The 22,527-nt window shown below is 39.0% G+C and overlaps 1 protein-coding gene across 20 annotated transcripts in view; it reads left to right on the forward strand.

Moving 5' to 3' along the window:
• EPB41L3 (erythrocyte membrane protein band 4.1 like 3) overlaps positions 1 to 22,527 on the forward strand; it is a 103,093-nt gene that overhangs the window by 19,030 nt on the left and 61,536 nt on the right. For 18 of the 20 annotated variants that reach the window (XM_053468077.1, XM_053468082.1, XM_053468085.1 and 15 more), the window contains exon 1: positions 6,641 to 6,790. The exons of 1 other annotated variant lie outside the window; for it this stretch is intronic. The gene's annotated coding sequence lies outside the window, so the exon portion shown is untranslated. Of the gene's footprint in view, positions 1 to 6,640; positions 6,791 to 7,380; positions 7,610 to 22,527 lie in introns of those variants that run through there. One more of the 20 variants, XM_053468078.1, reaches the window with a different exon arrangement.

The raw sequence follows: 22,527 nt of genomic DNA on the forward strand, positions 1-22,527 counted from the left end.
ATGAAATATTATTTTGTACATGATTAAGTATGGAAGTATGGACATTCAACAGCAATAGGAATGATGTAAAACAAACTATTTTTAATAAGCATTCTTCTTTAGTAGGGGGCATCAGGGACAAAATACTATCCCTTTAAAACTTAGAGTTCATTTAATTAGAGTCATAAGATTAAACACATAAGGCACGTCAACTTAACGGTTTGAGGTAGCATGTCAAAAATGTTACTTTAATGTGACTTTATACGCACCTTGCATCTCTGGCATCCAAAAATGTTCCTCTGGCATCCACCATATGCTACAGTAACGTGTGAGACCATGGATTTTACAACATATAACATAGGGGGTGCTATGTATACCATTCACAGATGTTTTGGGACTACATTTCCCAACGATATATTTGTGTCTTTTGTACATTGGCTAAAATGTAAGGGTTGATGGCAAAACAGTATAATAAGTTGTTCTTTCCTGTATATGCAGTAAAGCAGAAATCTGTATTCTCACTGCAGCAGACTTGTTTAATATCTGATCAATCGATACCCAGTGAATTCCCACTGAGAAACAGATGCTGTCCTGATGTGAAAATAGAGATCTGTTTGGAAATATCTTATGTAGTGATCTAAAGATTGTAGCTTTGAACATCTCCAGCGCAATACACATTTTATTATCTGTTCTCTGGTTTCTAAACAAGCGGTATTACTGGAGCGGGATATACAATTTATTTACCAGTCATGTGATATAATACTGACGGGCAATTTTACAAACCTAACCAGTTCCTGACCAAGGATATTGAGCACCTATGAACCCCAAAGAATGGAGCTTTTTTGGCATGTATGCTTGGTGGTTGCTTAACCACAATTCTCAAATGCTTTTCTTTAAAGGACAAATAATAACCCTTTTTATAACCCTTCATGTAGTATTAATACATCGTAATATTACTCTGAGGGCAGTATGTACCTTTTCAATACTGCATATCTGGTTTTTGGGACCTTTATTTTCATCGTACTCAATGTTTTGTGATGTAAATGTACAAAAAATATCTTTATTTCTCGCCCCCCCCACAAAGTACACACCTTTTAGCGGTTGGTTTCTGTTATTGGGTTGTTTAATGTTGTTTTAAAACATTTTGAAGCTTCAATACATACAATACAACTGATGTTTTATACCTAGATCAAGTGAACAAAATTATCCCAGAACAGATCAATTGATCTGATTAGACAAATACCTAACTTCTACAGGGTTTAAACCTGTTTTGAGAAAAACAACATCGGAGGCACAGACCAAGTACAGAGAGTGCTGAAACCTAACGGGTACCACGCTGACGAGGCCTATGACAGGTTGAAACATATGAATATGGATGCTGTGTTCCTCGTACAGGGGAGATTTGCCATGTATTTCGGGTCTAGATTGGGTTGGATCAGTATGATATCTTAATGAAGAGGTCTCCTCTGTAATGGTCATGCATGGGAACTCTCCGGGTTTGACCCGGAGATTGCCGGATAAAGCACCGCTTCTCCGGTTCTCCGGGTCAAGACCCAAATCCTCTGGGTCGCGGTGTTTTGACAAACCCCGCTCCCTGCCCATTTTCCCTTTAAATGGGAGTGTTTCCCAGGAACGCCCCCGACGTCAGAGTGCAGTCCTGGCCGCGTCCTGCAAGGGAAGGCTCCGGGTAGCCGGAGCCCAGAAGTTTCCCAGGTATGGTAATGGTGCGCTGATGCCTCCCGAGTAGGCACCTTCCTATAAGCCAAGCTGTTTCAGCAATGTCCATTCTTGGTCTGAGATGAGGCTCTCATGTTGCTTTTTAATTTGTTTTGGCCGTTTCAGGGCAATTTAAAAAAAAAAAGATGTAGATATGTATGTGTGTACGTATGTGTATATTTTAGTTACTTTACCGAAACTATTGCTAATCTTTGCTTTACAAAAGGAACGTTTTAGAGCAACAGTGAGCATCTTTAGAAGACAACAAAATAATACATAATTAAAGGATAATGGTCTTCTGCAACAATGATATCTGAGTCAAGACAAAGCTCATTTGGCAAAATATATGTTTCGCAAAAGTTTAAGCATTCATTTTCGTAGCAGGGGACCGTCATTCTGACACGAAGTTCTTGTTTATTGACATTATTCTGTACAATAAGAAAGAACAATACGCTTTGGTGTCCAATTAAGAAAATGCGCTCTGCAGAACAGCAGCTTGCAGATGTAATGGTTATATAAGCGACTTTGCCTTTGATATGGGGTGTGGGGATGTGAAGCTCGAAGGAGGATGTAGCAGAATTAATAAAGAAACTGGTAATTTACCGGAATGTGTTGTAAAGGGCTGTTAAAATATTCACCGTGAAATAATGACAATCTTTAAATTATATGAACATTATATATCACATACTTTTCCCTATTATTTTTCATAGGGTTATATTTGTATGTTTCTGGATACGTGTGTGTGTGTATAATATATAACATTTGTAAACCACAGTGGTTGAGGCTTCTGACTCTGTGCCGGTGTTCCAGACTCCTGTGCTGCCGGTTAGAGATAAGCATGGCTGCTTCAGATTCCATTCCTCATTGTCCGCATACAGGAGCCTCTCTAACCATCATTCCCAGTATACGGCCTCTGGTGACTCCGCGCATTATCAAACGAGGTGGGAGTAAATTGGCCTTCAATGAAACGTTAAAATACGTAGCTTTAATGGGCAGGTTACAGAGTGTTTAAAAGGAATAGTCATGTCAAAATAATATTTTCACAACTCTTTTTTCTCCCTTTTATTAGCAAAAGTGCTATCACTTATGTATTTGCAGAAACACATAAGATTCTGATTTGAAACAAATTGCTTAAATATAAATATACAAGGAGACAATATTAGTAGGTGGAAGCAGTTTATTTTTTTTATTTTTTTTCACCAAGAATGAGAAATGAACAGAAATTAAGATTAATTACCCCAAAACTGCAGCGTATTTAGTTCTAGTCCGCACCAGAAGCTTGTCAGATATATATAAATGAGATATTCTTCTTGTGTCACCTTTTTAATTCTATAATCAAAACATCATATACCGTCTTTAAACTTTATATCTCCCACCCATTTCCGATTGGCATATACCCAACGAGAGCCCCCCACATTTAAGGGTCAGGGTCCATCTGGCAGTAACAAGGTTCTGCCATCCCCAAATGATGTATTTGTCTAAACCTGCATGATGTACTGGAGACAAAACCACTGAAACCAGTGAAATGTTGATATTTTAATGGTAATGATGGAAGATTCCTAGAAAAAAAAAAAATCCCCTTTTTCTCCTTATCTTGGAGGGTAACTGGCCACTCATGATACAAATATTACATTACTTTTTTTCCAGTAGGAAAATGTAACGGCGGTTTTCTGGATTTAATGATCCAACACCGCCTTTACTGCTGAAACTATTAAGTAATCAAGTATTCGAAGCCGAGAAACGGTTTGCGTCCTACAAGAGAGTGTAGGAACATGGTGTTTTAGTTCATTATAAAGAATGCCCCTAGGGATTCCCGGAACCCAGAGATTGCTGGATAAGACTACACTTCACATAAGCACTTCTCGTTACGCCCGTCCCATCTCTCAAGTAAGCAATCTCTGAGTTTTGATCCCAATGTTGTTGAATGGATGGTGGCTGAGTGACAGACAGCAGAGGGTTGTAGTCAATGAGGTATATTCGGAGCGAGGTCTTGTTACCAGTGGGATACCTCAGGGATCTGTACTTGGACCCGTTCTCTTTAATATTTTCATTAGTGATATTGCAGATGGTGTTGATGGAAAGGTATGTTTATTTGCTGACGACACAAAAATTTGCAACAGGGTTGATGTTCCTGGAGGAAGAAGCCAAATGGCAAATGATTTCGGTAAACTGGAAAAATGGTCAGAGCTGTGGCAATTGGCATTTAATGTAGATAAATGCAAAGTAATCCACCTGGGGCATAAAAACCCAAGGGCAGAGTATAGAATATTTGATACTGTCCTAACCTCAACGTGTGAGGAAATGGATTTAGGGGTGATTATTTCTGAGGATTTAAAGGTAGGCAGACAATGCAGTAGAGCAGCAGGTAATGCTGGCAGAATGCTTGGTTGTATAGCGAGAGGTATTAGCAGTAGAAAGAGGGAAGAGCTCATGCCGTTGTACAGATCACTGGTGAGACCTGTCATAAGCTAGAGGGGCAAAGGTTTAAAAGTAACATCAGGAAATATTACTTTACGTAAAGGGTAGTGGATGCATGGAATAGCCTTCCAGCAGAAGTGGTAGATGTTAATACAGTGAAGGCGTTTAAGCAAGCATGGGATAGGCATAAGGCCAAGCTAGATATAAGATAAGGCCAGGGACTAAGGAAAGTATTCAGAGGTTGGGCAGACTAGATGGGCCGAATGGTTCTTATCTGCCGTCACTTTCTATGTTTCTATGTTAAGGAAGAACCTGTGTATTGAGACTGTCAAGGAAGAGAATGGCAAATGTTTCAGCCTATTTTTAAAGCTATTAGCAGTAATTATAGTTATAGTTTGGGGTAAGTTGATGCCCAGTTTGCTGTCCCACTAACTGATGACGTATACACCTATACAGCTTTGGAATAGATATTTTTGTAGTAAGGCTTATATATATTAATATTCCCAAGCGTGTTTGACTTGTGCGGGGTGTATAGCCCTTAGCATTTGCAATACAGAATTCTTTGCTTGGAGGAAAAGCCACATGTGAGAAGAGGGAAATGTCCATTTATCTTGGAGATCAGGAAACGAGCATATTTTTCTCGAATGTGGTTGAATCTAGTGCCACACTAATAGATATACCCGTATCTGCCCAGGCGAGTGACCTTAAGTGACCTGCAATATTAATTATTAGTCATTTTTATAATGAGCCGTACAGGTCCTTCTTCATCCAAGTGGTCATCATAAGCCCTGATCTCTTCCTCAAACAGTGTAGTAATTTGATTGTGGGATCCAATCTTTTGGGTAACGCAGTAGACATGCTAGGTTCTCTGATCTCAAGTTCAGCGTATTTGCCTAGTTTTGTCCTTGAGTTTTAGTTGTCATACCAACTCAATCAGTAACACTCCGCATTTTTCGTAACAAAAATTGACTTAATATCCTTTCTATGACTTGATAAAGTTTCTTGTTCTGTTATCCAAAATAACAGAACAAGTATCTGTTTGCCATCTTTTTATGTTCATAACATACACATTTATGTAAGGTGTCATTTCAGCATATATTATCTTGGGAACAGTTGGTGTTGGCTGATTGTGATGGAAAAATAAAGACACATTAAATTAACCCCTTAATGACAAAGGGGTTAAATAACCCCTTAAATGATTAACCCCTTAATGTCAAATTGCATTGTTTTCAATGGGTTTAGGTACCGCCCATTGTCCTTAAGGGGTTAAAAAAAACCCAGCATGTTTGGATTTATGCTGAGTACAGCATTTTTACATATTGCTGACCAGCCCAGATAAAGTGCCGCCCTGCAGCATGGGTGATGTATAACTGACAAATTGGTTCCCTTCTGTGAGTCTATACATCCTACTTACTGCAGGGCAGCATTTTATCCGGGCTGGTCAGCAATATGTAAAAGTTATACGTGTCCTAGAAAACATGGCCGATGTGGTCACCCTACGTGACACATCTTGAAACGGGTGAAATGGATTAATGTGTTATTGGTCGCCACCATATCTCCATGAAGAACTTTCATTACTAATGAAGCCACCAAAACCTACTGTCTTATGTCCCATTCTTTACTGTAATGTCTGCGCTTATTGTTTATGGGAAATATTCAGTTGGTTTTATTTCGCCTGCCAAAGAGAAAAGGTTCCTTATCCTCCTGAATGTCTGTCACCGCCCAGACTGCAGGTTGTCTAATTTACTAAAGCTTTTTTACGTACATTTTCCTAGGATTAGGCATTTCTCATATGTAGTTGCAGCTGCATTCATGTGAATTGGCAAGAAGAATCTGACGTCGACTGCAAGTTCCCCAAGGACAGCTTAATATATACACATGCGGTGCTAGGAGTGGTCGGTGCAAGGAGTGGTCGCACAGGCAGTGTGTGTATGTGTGTGTGAAGGGGGAGTCACAGTGGCAAAGCAGGGGGTCAGAAACACACAGCTGTCATGTGTAACCCTTTGAGTGCTATTTGTGTAATAACGTATGATTAACACATGAATTGCTGAGACCAGCAATGCATTGCTTTCTTTATACCGATCAATGATTCCCTTTAAAAACTGTGAAAAATGTTGGGCTTTAAACTCCAATCATTGCATATCATGCTGCATGTCACTTTATTCCTTAAAATGAAGCACTGTGGTGTTAACACTGCAAAAATAACAAGACATTCGCCCTCCTCCTTCTCTTAAAGACTTCAATTGCTGGTTCCATGAGCTTTCCCTTTCACTGTTCCCTTGCAGGAATCAGTGTGATCTTTTTCATTTATTCCACCCCGACGTTGTATGCAGGATCCCAGCGCCGAGGGGGAAAAAAAAGCTAATTATCCTGTTAATAAAAAGCAAACTACCATCCCTGAGCTTGCTGGGCTCTGACATTGTCATCTCGCTCGCACTCATTCATTTCTCTCGCCCTGCTGCTTCCTGCAGCCCCCTGTACCATGTGACCAAGGGGATCACATGACCAGCTGATGTCAGAAGGTCCTTTATGAGGATTGGAACAAGCCGTTACCTTACTGCAGCTATTCTGCTGGGCTGGGCAAATTGTAGTGTGGAGCTCAGTGCTGTGCACACACCGGTTTGTGACACTAGCACACACTCTACCCCTGGGCGGCAGTCCCTGTACAGAATCACAGGTATGTACGGCATCCTCTTTCATGCATTGTGCAGATCTTCATTAGTGGCACCTAAAATAGATGGAAATATGCCTGCATTTGCATCAGGGTTAATACACTGAATATTGGCAATGACTGGCTGCTTGCATGAATACGGGTCATTGGGGGGGCACGGGGTTTTAACTGAATACTTGTTCAGCTTATGTTACCCATTAGCTCTGAATCAGGACGGGAGGGAGGGCCACACGATGGTATGTGGAAGGGCTGCATGATTGCTGTTGCATATGCTTGCCTGGGATCCCCTGGGTGATCTATTTACATGGATACAGAGGCTGCGGTGATCGTATTACCCCTCTTGCAGCAGTAGAGAAGAAAAATCTGATCATGCGGTATGTGGTTTCTGTAATCACTGCATGGAGATAGATGAATGCTTAGAATGCTGAGATGCAGAGAGGTTTTTGTTGTCCATTGAATAATTTCCACGATGGCCTTTTACCTGCTCTTCTCTGTCCTACATCTGCACGCTGGCAAATCGGTGATGCGAGAATGGAAAGGGGGGGGTAGTGTGACTTTACGGCTTACTTTGCTGTGGGATGTGCCACAATCACTGTGCATTTATTTAGTGATCTTGGTCACTGAGAATCTCTAATGCTCATCCCCAGCCCGTGGCTTCTGCAATGCGGTAGGTGTGGTGAGATAGTAAATTGGAGATCTGGACCTCTGCAGTGCCAGTGCTCCGTGTCTCCAGCTTGGCATCTTCACTTCTAAACCTATAAAGTCACTGGCAGCGTCTTCCTAGCTGCTCTTCTCGGGACCTCAGTTTGGGGGGAAGCAAATCTGGTGAGTTAGTAGCATATGGTTTGCATTATCCGCACTTGAAACATGAGAACCACAGAATAGTTTGGTGTTTCAGTAACAAAAGGCACTAGTTTATCGGGCTATTACGTTTCCTGAGCACTAGCCGCCCTGTCCTATAGAGCGAAAATCGAGTCCTTTTTGACAGTTTTTGGACTGTCTGTAGTGTCAGAGTTTACATTGTGACCATTGTAAAGGCTTCTTGTTGGACTGATGATGATACAAGTTGTAGTAACGATGCATCTGCTGCCAAAGAAAAAGGATACATTTCTGGAAAAATATATTTATTAACTCTTGCATGCCTTGACCCAATACCTTAGTTTCCCTTTTTCAACTTACGTATTAGATAGTATGTCTGACAATCAAAATTCATGTGAAGAATCTGTTTTATTCACTTGGATAGAAGATTGTATTGGTGTCTTCTGAGCCTAATTCAATGACCTGAATGTATCTCAGTATATGTTATTTCAGTCTAATGCATGCTGATTTCTTTCATACTTGGCCCCAAAGCATATCTTTACTATACATAATGCCTTATGGCACCATCTGACAAAATAGATTTCAGTTCTAGCCGATGCTGGAGTGTTGCCTGGTTAACGTGGACTTTTGCAGACCCTCCCCAGTTGGTTTCCATCATTAACCATTTGAATGACAATGGCACTGTTCATGCTGTCCGGACAAATCCTCTTTTGACTCCCATCTCATACTGACAACGTACTTGTGATAGAGATCAGGGTGGATGTGAAAGATGCTATACAAGTTTTTATTCTAGAGAATGCTGGACTTGCTATATTCTCTCTCTAGTTTAATGCATTTTGACGATGCAAAAGTGTAGGATGTGGATATGAAAATGAAATCCCAGCTGTTTTAATAAAACTAGTTCTAAACTGGTCTGTGTTCAAAACCATTTTAGCCGTAAAGTTGTGTGCAGTTGAAATGTTACATTAATCTTGCTGGGCAGGAGTGGGGATGCAAAGCACATCTCAAAATGTTATAGGGTTATAATCTATGGGCGTCTGATTTTCATTATGTGTCCTTTTTATAGTTTAAATATAAATTAGCAGTAGACCTTTCTATTAGTTGTCTTCATGTACTTATAAAGTTGCAGAGAAAATCGGAAAACCAAGGTTTTTTTTGAACCACACCCTTTCAACAATCCAAGTGTGTGTCGATTGGTCCCTTAGCTTTCCGTTACAATATCATATGCTTTTCATATTGCTATTTTAATGAGACAAAATGCCTTTTCCTTTTATAAGTGTTAATTTCTGCAATAACGCAAATAAAACCGAAGAACTCTTGTGCTGCTGCTGCTGCGATTCGGATGGTCGTTGGGCAGCGACAATTGGAAGGAGCAGCAGGAGTGGTGGAACGGTACATGGCTCCATACTGTGACATCACTTGTGCCCAGGGAATTAAGGGTGTGGTACTCGCTGTCTGGCTCTTCCGTAAGATTTAACATCACCAGTTAAGTGGATGAGACTGCTCCCACTTTGGGCATTGCAGTAAACAGTTTGACAGACAATGATGTCCTCGTTTTCTGTGTTTCAGCACTTTCAGTCTCTATCAACCATCAGGCATCAATACAACCTCACTTGTGTTGGATGCATGTCGTTTTAATGTCCTGAATCAGAACTGTGCATGTGAACAACTGATTTGAGACCAAATTAGTGACGCACCCCACCATACTGGAGAAGACAATAAATCAATATTAGGGGTATATTAAGTTACGCCATTTGTCTTAAAAGACACTTTTGTATTTAATCAGTGATGTGTAATATATGTATTTTTTTTTCTTAGTGTATTTTTAACTTGTGCAAAAAACAGCCAAAGTCACCTGTCTGCATCAATATCTATTTTAGTCTCTCTTCAAGCAAGGATAGTACATTTGAGGATAAATAATTAATGGACGTCCTCCACATCTTCAGAGTCGAAAAAAAGAGCGATTTTGTGTAATTCTCACAGACTGTCACACAAAGGCACATGCTTGTTTTAGTATTCAATTCAACATTGCAAAAAATAAAACACGAACATAAACATTCAAATTACATTTCCCATTCGGTTAAGGTTCACATTTTCCAATCTTGAGTTGCTAAAAGATATTTTTTTTACAGTGATTCAGATGCCAGATATATCATGAATGAAATGCAGTTCTTTGCCAGTGTCCACACCCTATATGATACAGTTACCATTTAATGTCCAGTCAATGACAACCTTCTCAGTTTCTTACACTTTATCTTAGGTGTCTGTTTTACTGTAGGACACCTGGGGCTAATTTATATGTTTGCCACAAGGTGTGAGATATTCTAAAGCACTAGACTTGTCATCTAGGATAAGAACATATTGAGTATTCCATTCCTGGGTATTTGTGTTTGAAATAACTATTATATTCTCTAGATTGTAAGCTACAAGCTGAAACCATTTCATAGTCATTTGCTTGCCGTGTCTTTTTTTTTTTTCTTGGTGCTCATTATTTTTATTTCTGGAGCATTTTTTTTTAAATCTTCATCTTCAGGATCCACATGAATACAGAAAAAAAAGGATGAAATGAAATGGACCGGCAGATTTTAAACTGGTCTCAAAAGGGCAGGGAAGTACAGGAGAATGTATTATGGCAAATTCTGGAAATAAACTTTTGGTGATTTGGTCATTTTTCAAGGGCCACTTTTTTTTTTTTTTTTGGAGCGCCTTTCATGGCCACAGTGACTTTGAGTTGTCAGCGTGGTGGCTTTGACAGCACAGACACGGCTACTGGCCTTATGGTAAAATCATGTGCTGTATCTAAAGTAATCAGGGGGGATTTTGTTCTAGCCTATAGCAGTGCAGAAGAAAAAATACGTTACTGGCTTGGTGCTACCTGGAAATATACGATATGCACCAACATGCTACACATTCGTGATACATGATCCTTCCAGCCATCCAAGCATCTTAGTAAATTAGCATCTTTTGATTATTCTCACTTTATCAAAGATAATGGTTGTATGCTGGGAAGATATAAATCAACAAGCCTTGGCTGCGCATATTGGCACTCCTAAATGACATAGAAAAAGCTCCAGTTGCCATTTAACATTGACACCGGCATGCAGAGAACACAACAGTTTACGTTTCTCTATGCATTTGCAGTTCCCAGATAATCACTGACTTAGTATTCTGGTCCAAGTTGTGTTGTCCTTTGTACACCATCTGATGGAAAAAAAAAACACAATTCATTGCAAATGATCTCTGTTAGAGATCCGTTACAGTACTTGGTTTAACAACTACAGTGAGACAAAGACTTGCTCCGAGGCCTTTTCTACACCATTAAGGAGAAAAGTTGAGCTATCCAACAACACATAATAGAGCTGGAACAAGACTTTACCATTAAATTCGTGACATGAAACCCGATAGCTTGTTGCCTCTTTAACTTGGCTGCCCCCCACAAACGGTTAAGCCTGTTTCTAAATCTAACTAAAGGAGAGAGAAAAAAAACATTGTTAGTCCTCCTCGGCATGTGGCAAAGTATGTAACATAGGAGGCTATCTGTCAAAAGAATGCATGCATTGTTAACAAAATCGAAGTATAAAAACGGATCACAGATGAATGTGGCCTGTAGTTTGAGAAAAAGCTTAATATATTGTTGAGATTAATGGATTTCCGTTCCCCTTATTGTATAAGGCGCTTCTTTATTTATCATCAGGGGAGATGTGTTCCTCTATACTGTCAGTATTTTGTTTGTAACAAATAGCACCTTATTGATATATTATTAAACTTTGTTACTTTTCTTAGAACAGAACAATAGTTTGATTCATTGTTGAATCCTTGCTACTTTTTTATAAATTCAAGACGGAGCCTGTAGATGAACACCTATAAAATAGTATGTACACTATATGGACAAAAGTATTGGGACACCTGACCAATACACCAACAGGGATTTGTATGACATCACATTCTAAATATATATATATAGACACTAATATGCAGCTATAACCGCTCCCACTCTTCTGGGAAGACTTTCCACAAGATTTTGGAGGGTTTCTGTGGGAATTTTTGCCCATTCATCCAGTAGAGTATTTGTGAGGTCAGGCACTGATGTTGGACGAGAAAACCTGGCTCACAATCTCCGTTCCAGATCATCCCAAAGGTGTTTGATGGGGTTGAGGTCAGGGCTCTGTGCGGCCGGTCAAGCTCTTCCACACCAAACTCATCCAAACATGTCTTTATGGACCTTGCTTTGTGCAATGGGAACTGTCATGCTGGAATAGAAAAGGGCCTTCCCCAAACTGTTCCCACAAAGTTGGAAGCATAGCATTGTCCAAAATGTCTTAGTATGTCCCCTGTTGGCGTAATGGACAGATATTCGTGTCCATATACTGTGTATTTTAAATGCATTTCAATGATGTTATCAACACAGCCATATCTTAAGATGAGTTGTAAATTATAATTTGCCAAGAATATGTATTACATAAGATAGTTGGGTAACATTACTTTTAGTAGCCACTACTACTGAGTCTGCCACATAAATGAAAATTGCTAACAATTATGAAAAAAAAAATCTTGGGATGTCCCTTTAAATTATACTAAAATGTGGTAGTTCCTCTGTGACTAGGATGAGGCTAGACTTACATAAATATGTACAGGATAGCTGTGTTGGATTGTACTTTACATTGCTTAATACCTTAATCAGATTGTGCTACAAAGTAGAATTCTTAAAGGCAGGCGTATACACCATACAGCAAACCATTTTCCAACAAAACATGAAATCCTTTTGTACAGCGCTATGGAATATGATGGCTCCACAATAATTAATAATAATGTGTTGAAAGGAAAACCTATTTACTGCAGCATTTAAATTAGCACCACTTATTTATGGTGTTTTTGATCGTATTCTTCTGCTCAGAAAAATAAGTTTAAAAAAACTAGTCTTTAAATTCACTTTGAACATAGACTCTGCGCCCCCTATGTTACTTCACTGCACAACTCCTGGCATCAAAATGCTACATATAGTTACAAATAGAATAGCAGAGTGTCTCACTCGATCATTTCACTACTGCTTTATTGTATCTCCCTCTCCTATTTTATTTAATTTCCATATAGTGGCCTGTATCTGAGTGGCATATAGATCCAAAACGACAAAAGTCAGAGGCGGGTTTTTTGGTTGTCTACATCCATCTTCCTCTTGAAGGTGGGCTTTGGTCCTTTTACGGAAGGTTTTTAATGGGTGTAAGTTGCAGTAGATATGCCTCTCCTGTAAATAAATAAATAGTGCTGCTGTATTATAATAATGCATTTGTGTAATTCCCATCACCATGGTCTCCTGTCTCTCTATTCTGGAATAGTAGTCTGCCCCTTGACCTTCGGCATTGTTTGTCGGGCCTTTTTTGATTTGTCTCATTTTGTATTAACATCTTAAACTGAGATGGTCACTATCTTGGGATACTTACCTCTTGTAGGGTACTTCCATATTGCATCAGAAAGTTGACTTTGCATTAAAGAATATTTAGCACCTAATATTCAAAGCCAAAGCTGTGTACACTTATTCTGCAGCATCAGCATCTGATGATTGCTCTCTGATATAGCTCCGTACACTGTTGGGCTGGATATTTAAATGACATCTCACATGCAAGGATAGAATACCCTTGGGAGTGCAGCATTTTCTCTAGCTGGCCCTGCAGTCTTTCTAGGAGATGGTAATGCAGCATTCTTTCTTTTTTCCAATATCTCTATGTTGGTTTTCTGTTGTATCTTGGTCATCATTGGTCATTCCCAAGTCACAAATAAAGCCTATTTGGCTTTATTTGTACACATCTTTTATCACACAGCACTGCAAATAGACTGCATGAAAATAGAGATTGAACCTATTGCCCCATCTATGACCAGTCTTTCTTGTAGAGCTAGTGACCCTTGCTGTTTAGCAGAGCTCTCTACAGATGCTTAATAAAGAAGAACAAATTGGCAGGCCAGTTCTTTTAATAAGTATAAAGTAGTGTTCTGTATAATGTTTCCTATACTTGTTATCAATATTGTACAATTCTAAACATTAGGCAAAACATTTCTGTGCGAAGTGGGTATTGTAAGTAAACAAAAAGATGAATAATCCAATAGAATTTTGGAGACAGCTTGTGTATGCTCTGTTTATCTTCCAGGAGCAAAGCATTGAGCTATTGCACCAGATGCACATTGTATTCCCCGTTTGTTATCTTCAATAACCCACCCACCCCTAACACACATCTGGTTTCTGTTTTAGAGAATGAATCCAGATCATGGAGGACATTCCAAAAGTTAGATGTGATGCAGCTAAAGGAATAGAGTGGAAACAATAAATAACACACAAGCAGAATAGATTTTAATTTGGAATGTGAAAATCATGTTGTTATATACCTGTATAGTGTTAGAGATGTTTGTTTCACCAGAAATAGGATGATTCTCATGGACCCTTTATATTTTTGATACCCTGCAAGTACTGATCACCATGGCTTGGTGTTTTTGTTTTAATCTAAGACATTTAGCCCCAGTTGCTCCTCTTCTAACACATCTTTAAGGTAGATTTTTCAATATCAAACAAAACATTCTAGATGAGAGGAAATTACAAATTTTGAACTACCAACATCCATCTTATTGGCCAGAAGTAGGACACCTTGACATTAGAACGCTAGACAATCAGCCAGTTCTGCTAAGTGGGTTATTTTTAAAGGGGTATTTTATAGAATCACTTATGTGAAGGCACAGAAGGCTTGTCTAGCAGGACAACTCGGAAAGCCTGGGAGATGTAACAAGGTATTTGCATTGACAGCCATTGATTGTAGTATGTAAGACAAATGAAGGTAGTGCTGTTGAATGGGACAAGCTTAATGTGTGTTGCCTAACAGTATGTGTGGGTTGGGTTTTAATACTATAAAATGCAGTGGTGTCATTGATGGGAGCGGCAGCTGGGAAGGTTAATTATAGGCTCAGAGGCCCTTTAACGATTAGGAGTAGTAGTAGCACCAGGGGAGAATGTTAATGACATCTGCAAGCACCAGGCACCAAAGCAGTAATGTAAATGAAGGCAGAAAATATCATGGGAAATGGGCTACTAAAATTAGAAACCAAAAGTTAAAGGAATCCTACCTATAAAACGTAACATTTAATAATGTACCTAAAATAACTCCAGCACTAGTATAAGTATGCCTGAGTAGTCACCGACTAATGGAGGAAAAAAAAAGGCAGGATATTAAAATAAATCCCTAGGCCAATCCTTGATGCTGGGAGAATCCCGTGACAGAATTATGTAGAAAAGCACGTCGGGCGTCAGATGAGAGGCTGACCGTTATTATTGAGAACAGTCTAGACAGGACTATAATAGTAAGACTTTCTGTACCTTTGTAGATGCCTAGGAGTGTACCTAGCCAAGGATGCTATATCATGGAGCTAGGTATCGTAGAGATTTATGTTAATATCCTGCCTTTTTTTCCTCCATTAGTGACTGCTCAGGCATACTTATACTACCACTGGAGTTATTTCAGGTACATAATTAAAAGGTAAAGTTTTATAGGTAGGATTCCTTTTTCTTTTGGGTTGTAGTTTTGCTATTAGGGTTTGGTTACCCACAGTAATCCCCATGGTAAGCAAGCACATAGGCGAGCCATTGATTGCATGACCGGCTAAAAATTAGCACTGCACTTGTATGTATTTTTTTGTTTCAAACGTAAGATATTATGGAACTGTTCAGACCGATTCTGTGTGCAGTACTTGGGTTTGCTTTATATTCAGTAGTTTAGATATGTCTCCATGTCTGCAGTGGTTGGCAGTGATTCGCGTCTCATAGTTTCGGTTCACTAAAATGTACAAAATATGCCGATACCAGAAAATCAACATCCTACTGTGTTTTTGTTCCTTAGTAGTATTACTATGACAAGCATGCAAGGCAGTGGCCTTGGCACAATTTGAAATGTTTGTGTTGGATCTTTTAGTTTTGCCTACAGCCGTTTCTCACTGGCAGCGTTATACAGAAATATTCTTATTAGCTGCTGTAAATGATGTGCTTTCTTTTTGACTTGATAAAAGGCTTTTGTTACATTGGAACCAACGCAGCTTTATAGACATAGTATACTTTAAATCCTGTTTTTTTTTTCCTGATGCTCTAATATCACCTCCATAAAATACAAATTAGATCAACGTGGCAACCTATGGATACGTGGAAGAACAAATTACAAGCACTCAAATCCAGACCTGCAAATATATCATCTTATATAATTAGTATTATATCTTATATGAGCATGAGGCTTTAGTACTGTATTTTGGACAACGCACACATGCCAGTCCAAAGCACCCATTAGGAGCTGAGCCCTAACTAAAATACAATGTTACCTCGTTAAAATAAAATAACTGGGCTTCCAAAGTTGATATCTTTTATGAGAAAGCGGTATATTTTAAATGCCTCACCAATTCACCTAACAAAAGTGATATCAGTAGTTAATGTCATGATGACTTATGGATAGCTAGCATCTTCCAGTAATGCTCGACCAAAGCCCTAAGACAGCGGTGTATTCTCCACTTGGCCTAGATGTAGGGTGCTGGTTCCAGGTGGTGGCAGCCGCTTCTCCATGTGCTAGTTGGGGACATCAAATCTCGGCATACCGATTACAAGGGAGATATCTTTGTAACTGAGTTTGAGTGTCAGGATTTTTGTCCCAGTCTCAGGGTGAAGAGAGATTCAGTCCAGACTCCTTCCTACATGAGACTGCCAATTGTCGCTTTTGCTATTGGTATGTTATGGATGATACCCCTGCTCGAATGCAGGTGACTCTATGAGGACTGCTATTATAGCCATTTGGTTTACACATTCACTACATAGAATCTTCATTTTGTGCTATTAAAGGGTTAATATTTCAAGAGTCTCTGGGTCAGCTGATTTAGAAAGTTCACAGGCATGGTAATCGGGCCATATACAATATGGAGGACTATGAGCCGTGCATGAAGCTCAGCATTGCAGACAGCGGCTGTGGTAGGGGGAGGCCTAGGGGGCCTGGACCCGGTTCAAGCCTAGAGACCAGCCAAGATACATGTCAGAGGACAGGGCTGCAGAACTCCAGTCCTCAAGGGCCGCAGGCAGGCCATGAATTCTGTGTATCCCTGTCTGAATACAAGTAGTTTAATTAATGTTTAATTGTGATGCCTGCGCTCTGGCTGGGATATCGAAAATCTGGCCTGTTTGCAGCCCTCGAGTTGTGCAGCCAAACTAATTTAACCCACGTTGTTTTTTTTTTGCCTGTTCCTGTACAATATGAAATCAGGATTTATCTGTATCCCAACTAATATGAATATTTTATTATATAGTCTTTGAACAAGCGTCTAGCCATGGTTATTTTTTGTGGATTTCCTTTCACGTATGTCATGGATAACAAACCCGTTTATACATCCCACGCCTCTCAGTATGTGTTTTCCTAGAAATCCTTTTCAGTTTTTATGTGAAAAAAAACATTGTTTCTTCATGGTTATTATATTTTTGTCACCGAACAAAAAAATGAATGTAATGAGTTGTAATCTGACCCAATCTTTATGGTGTTTGCTGTAATGTTCATTAGCCTTCTGTTCAGAGAGGAAATGAGCTGAGATGTGCAGTAAATGAGCATTTAACTACACAGTTTACATCAGCAGTTTTCCCCAAAACTTTGCCAAACTTTTCTTGACGGGTTTCCAGTGTTAATAATAAAGAAGCTGCATATCGGTTTTCTGTATATCCAAGCTCCTTTCTTGGATAGGCCTTTTCTCCTGTACAAACAAGCTGTTCAAACTGTTGACGAGTGACATTGTTGACGGTTAGGTGTAATGTAAGGAAGCTTTGCTATACTGAGAGGGTGTTGGGTAAGTGGAACAGTCTACCAGCAGAATTGGTAGAGGCTGATAGAGTGAGGGAATTTAAAAATGTATGGGAGACGCATAAAGCTTTCTGAATCTAAGATGAGATCAAGGACTTTGCAAAGAGTCTTTACGTCAGAAAACATGGCCAGACTAGATGGGCTAAATGGTTCCTGTTTTTTTCTGGTGCTAAATGATACTGCCGGTAAAGCCTAATGTGTCAAAGTGCTATCAATTGTTGTTGTTTTAGCCGGAAATGCGGCCAGCACCAAACCATATGTATTTGCATTGTGGCTTTATAGCCTGGCTATATTGGGGTATGCCATGATGGGTGAACTTTTGCTCAACCAATTTTTCCAAACATACTAATGTTTGTAATAATGAATGTTTGCGTACCGCTATATTCAAAATCATCTGCCGCTGCACCACCCGACTATATCCAGAGAGGGCTTTCCCCTACAGAACGTGGGGTAAGTGAATACCAAAATAGCCACGTCACTTTCTTTACAGAGTGTAGTTTCAATGAAGTGTTAAGGCAGATAAATTAATAAAAAGGGGAAATATGTTGGTTGTAACTTAATTTTTTTATTAGAAAAATGCATTTTTTTTACCCTCATTGAAATAACTGTACTCAATATTTTTCCCTTAACTATGTACTGCACAAGTAATGGGATTTTTGATCTTTAAACAAGGGGTTAATGCTTCGTGTTGTGTGATGAGTAGATGCTTAGAACTCTTTAACAAAGTTTTACAGTGATTCCAATACATTCTAACAAATACAGATGGAGATTCCATATGACTGATTAACCGAATAATAATAATAGACACACAGGTCCTAATAACAATAAATTAAGTTTTTAGAAAACATGGCCTTGACAAATGGTAGCATTTTTGATGGCTTGTGTCAGAGATGTTGCTGGTCGGTATCTGCTCTTATCTGCCTGAAATAATTTCTAAACCTTGCTGTTACCTGTTATTCACCATTTAAACAAGATCAGTCATGACCTGGAACACAGCTAACAAGGACGAATTAAGTCAAATTAGTATTTTTTCTAAAATACTTATCAGGCTTTATTCATTCAATGTTCGTTCATTCATTCAGTTCTCCATACATAACTGCAACAGATATTTTCATACATGAGAACAATGAAAAAAGAATACACATGAACGTATGATTCCTAACATGGTTGAGTGCATTTTATTCTAGTGGATTCTCTCCGGGAGGTGGAATTTGGATGAGCAAAAATTAGAGCCAAAATTGAGCTGAATTTAAGGATGTGTCTTTAAAAAACAGTATATTATTATAAAATACCTGTTTAGTGGAACACCCTCCCAGCAGAAGTGGTAGGAACTGATATAATAAGGGAATTTAAACATACATAGGATAGGCTCCTGAATCTAAGACAAAGGACTGATTAAGGTCTTACTCTTTACATCTGGAGAAATGGACTAGATGGGCCAAATTCTATGTTTCTATGTTTGCTTGTTTTGAAGGATGGTTGTTTGTGAGATGTGAATCCAGGACAGTTGGCTGGTAGGACTGACAAGTTAAGATCCTAACGGGGTTTGATTTCTCCATTATGAAAATGATGTAATAATCCTCCACAGCCTGTCAGAGCGTGAGATACAGCAGTCCCCTTAAAAGTAAAAACAGTGCAGACATATTAACCACAATTCCATTCCCTTTACTGATTATGATAATCGCGTTCTCAGATCCCAAGTTGCTGCAAAATGCATATTTTCTGACATATACAGTAATTTAAGGACGGCCCTGGGCGATATTATTCTGCAAATGAATAAGACCAGGCCAGTAATAGTTATACCAGCTGCTCTTGCCATAGACTACAACTATTTAATTTTAATAAAAACAAGTTCCTTATTTCATTCATCATTATGCAGCGAAGTTAAAAAAAAGAATAGCATATTAAAAACTGGTTCATCCCGAGTCGTCTTAATGTTCTCTGTCTAACTTGCGTACATCGTGTTGTTGCCAGCTCCAAATGCTAATCACAGCAATACCACAGAGAGATTATTTAAATAACGTGTTCTGCGGACCCATGTGAATTATACTGCTAATTCTTTTGGAGGCATTACAGGCTTAGAGAGCATTGTCTGTGGCCGTGAAGCTATTTAAATGGCACATCCATTGTTGAAATTGGAAGAGAATGAAGCTCTAATGAAAGAAAATGGTGCTCGGCCGTAGGTAAAATTGTTCTAACCTTCAGTGTTAGATTGTTTCCTCCGTGAGCTCTGTTCTTGAAGCAGAGCTGCCATCCAGCTGTTGTCAGGCGTTAACACTCATCTCTTGCCAGTGACAGCCGATGGCACGTGTTTTATTTAATCCGACAGCACTTGTTTCTGCTAATCATTTTGGTGACCCAAGGGTGAAAACCTAAAGGGATCTTTCTTTTGAGAAAGTCTTAACGCTAACCAGATTACATACAACAGTTTGGAAATAAGACATCTTGCTGCTCATACTCATTGTAGTACTGACAGCAAAGTCCTCTACCAGTTGGTCTGACAGGAATGGGATACTAAATCTGGACTGGTAGTCATCTAAGATAACCTGGACTGAAGTATCCAATCACTGTATACGTATGCAGTTTGCCCTTAGAAGAGGCTAGTTCCTGGGCTCTGGTTAGTTCGGGCATTCTTAAAGGTAATCCATTACCAAGATAGTTTTCCAATTGGGAAGTGCTGACAGACCGTTTTTGGCTGCGGATGAGAAACTGCCTACCCCGTGTGTTTCTCTCGATATATATTGCAGATTGTATACGCTTTCATTTTGTTTGGAAGACTGCAGTGCAGCTTTTCTGCTAGGTTATTGATGTTTGGAACACTTTCCAGCTCTGATCTGATTTACATTTGTTAGTGTAGAATGATGTCACAGTTAATGCAATTTATTATTTTTTTTTTATATTGCATTATAATTTATGATTATAGCATTAGTTATTTTACAACCACATTTTTATTGTGCTTTGGTTCATTTAGGCACGATTCAATTCCATATGCAACTTGGTACATAATCTAAACTAAACAATTGTGAGCTTTAAAAATAATACTTTTTGTAATGAAACCGTAAGAGTCCTAATATATTCTGCCTAATGACGTAAAGGTATATTTTAATGTATAGTTGTACACTGAAAAGAGCCGCTGTAATGCAGTGTTACAAATTGTTGTTGTGTGTTTTTTTTTTTTTAATATAGCGTTATTTTTTCGTTTATAACATATGGCCACGTAATTCTGTGTTTCAGTATAGACATGCCGTCCTTTCAATAAAATTGCCCGTGACTCTTGAAAAGTATGTGGCTTGGTAGCGTGATTATTACCCGGCATTGTGAAAAGGTAGTGACATTTTCAAAGTTATTTCTTTTTGGTAAGAACCTAGTATTGTCTAGTTGGAATATGTCAACAGCAAATCTTACTGAGTGAAAATGACAACTTCCAAATGTGATCCGTGTATGCAGAATAGAACTGGCGCTTACACTGTGACAATAATAATGGAGATGTCAGTCACTGAATCATTGGTTTAACGTCTGTACGGTCTAATGAAATATTTACCGTACCACGAATCCCTTGGCTTTTTCTCTGAACTGAATCCTATTACAAATTCTCATATGCCTCAGTCTAACATTTTCAAAAAATTGTTCAAGTTAGGGCAAGAGTATTCGGCCAGCTGATAAACCGGGTCTCTTGTACATTGAGCAGGTTGTCTTGCACATTATGTGAAGTGTCTGTTCCATTCAGGATAGTAGGGATTCCCAAGAACCTTGATGTACATGGCGCACCTATTTCTTGGGGGTTCCTGGAGGTCAATAGTTCACATGGTAAGACAGTTTCCACCAAAGCTTCTAGACCACCTTGTAGACAGGTGAGTTACAAGGTGAGGCTATTTCTTATAGGACTGCCTCGTGACTGTTTAAAACCCCCTCTTTAACTTGCTTTCTTTCCTTTAATGTTACCTTGGGGTTCCTTTAAACCAACAAATTACTTACCAAATGTATATCCACCAGGTTTATACTAGGCAACGCTGTAGTCTGAGTTTTTTTAAATGTCACCCATTACCTCCAGAAATGCACTGTGGTTCTTTCAACCAGAGCATTCTCCTTCACCAGAACAGAGCTCTGAGGCTATAAATCGAACAATCGTCTAGAAGAGTTATCACCATTGTAATTACTAAAAGTATAATATCAGGTCACTTTTACATTTCAATAAATTAGCATACATTCTCTAACTCTTGCAACTTTATGATTTTCCTTTACTAGTTGAAATGTCACAATGAAGTCAGCAGCCTGTACAAAAAACTGTTCAGGGTTGGAGTAATGGTAGTGATTATACAGAGTGGCAATAATTACTGATTTGAGCACAATAAAAAGTATCATTACGCGGACAGGGTGTCAATCGTGCTAGTGAGGGGCGTCTTAAATGGAAGTTTGGGGATGTTGATGTACAACGCAAGACCCGGAACAATAAGATGGAAGGTCAAGTGGTGGTGAACGGGGCCCTGCCATGAATAACACTTGGAAGAGAAGAAAAGGGAAGAATTGACGACGATAATGGTGCTTGAAGGAAACAAACTGTTATAGATCTGCTATTTATTTTCTAAAGAATTGTGTCCCACGAATTGAAATGTTTCCTATGAATACATGCTCTGCTTACCTTTTGTCCTTAAAAGAGCACAGAAATAAATTTGTAAGAAAATATGGTTCATTCCTAATGTAGTCTCTGAGTAAATAGCCTTATTTACATGGATCGGAGTTAGTATAGTTCTAGATAAACCTTAAGAAAAACTACTAAAGGAAACATGGCACAGAGGATTCATTTAATGGAGATGAAGAATCCTGCAGCTCCTGAGAACGGGACGTTTAGATAGCTGCTCCGGCATAATGCGATTTTCTAATTTATATTATTTACTTATATAGGAACACCTTAACTGGTGTCATAAATCCGCCTGTAGTCTGACTACTAAACCACTCCTATGGTGATCATCTAACAACCCTAGTGTAGTTTAGCGTGAAATACGCAAGTTGTAGAATAAAAAACATAGCAGCAGTTTATACAATATGTAAGAAATAGGATTCATGCAGGAA

Source organism: Spea bombifrons, chromosome 5 (genome assembly GCF_027358695.1).
Source record: "Spea bombifrons isolate aSpeBom1 chromosome 5, aSpeBom1.2.pri, whole genome shotgun sequence".
Lineage (NCBI taxonomy): Eukaryota > Metazoa > Chordata > Amphibia > Anura > Pelobatidae > Spea > Spea bombifrons.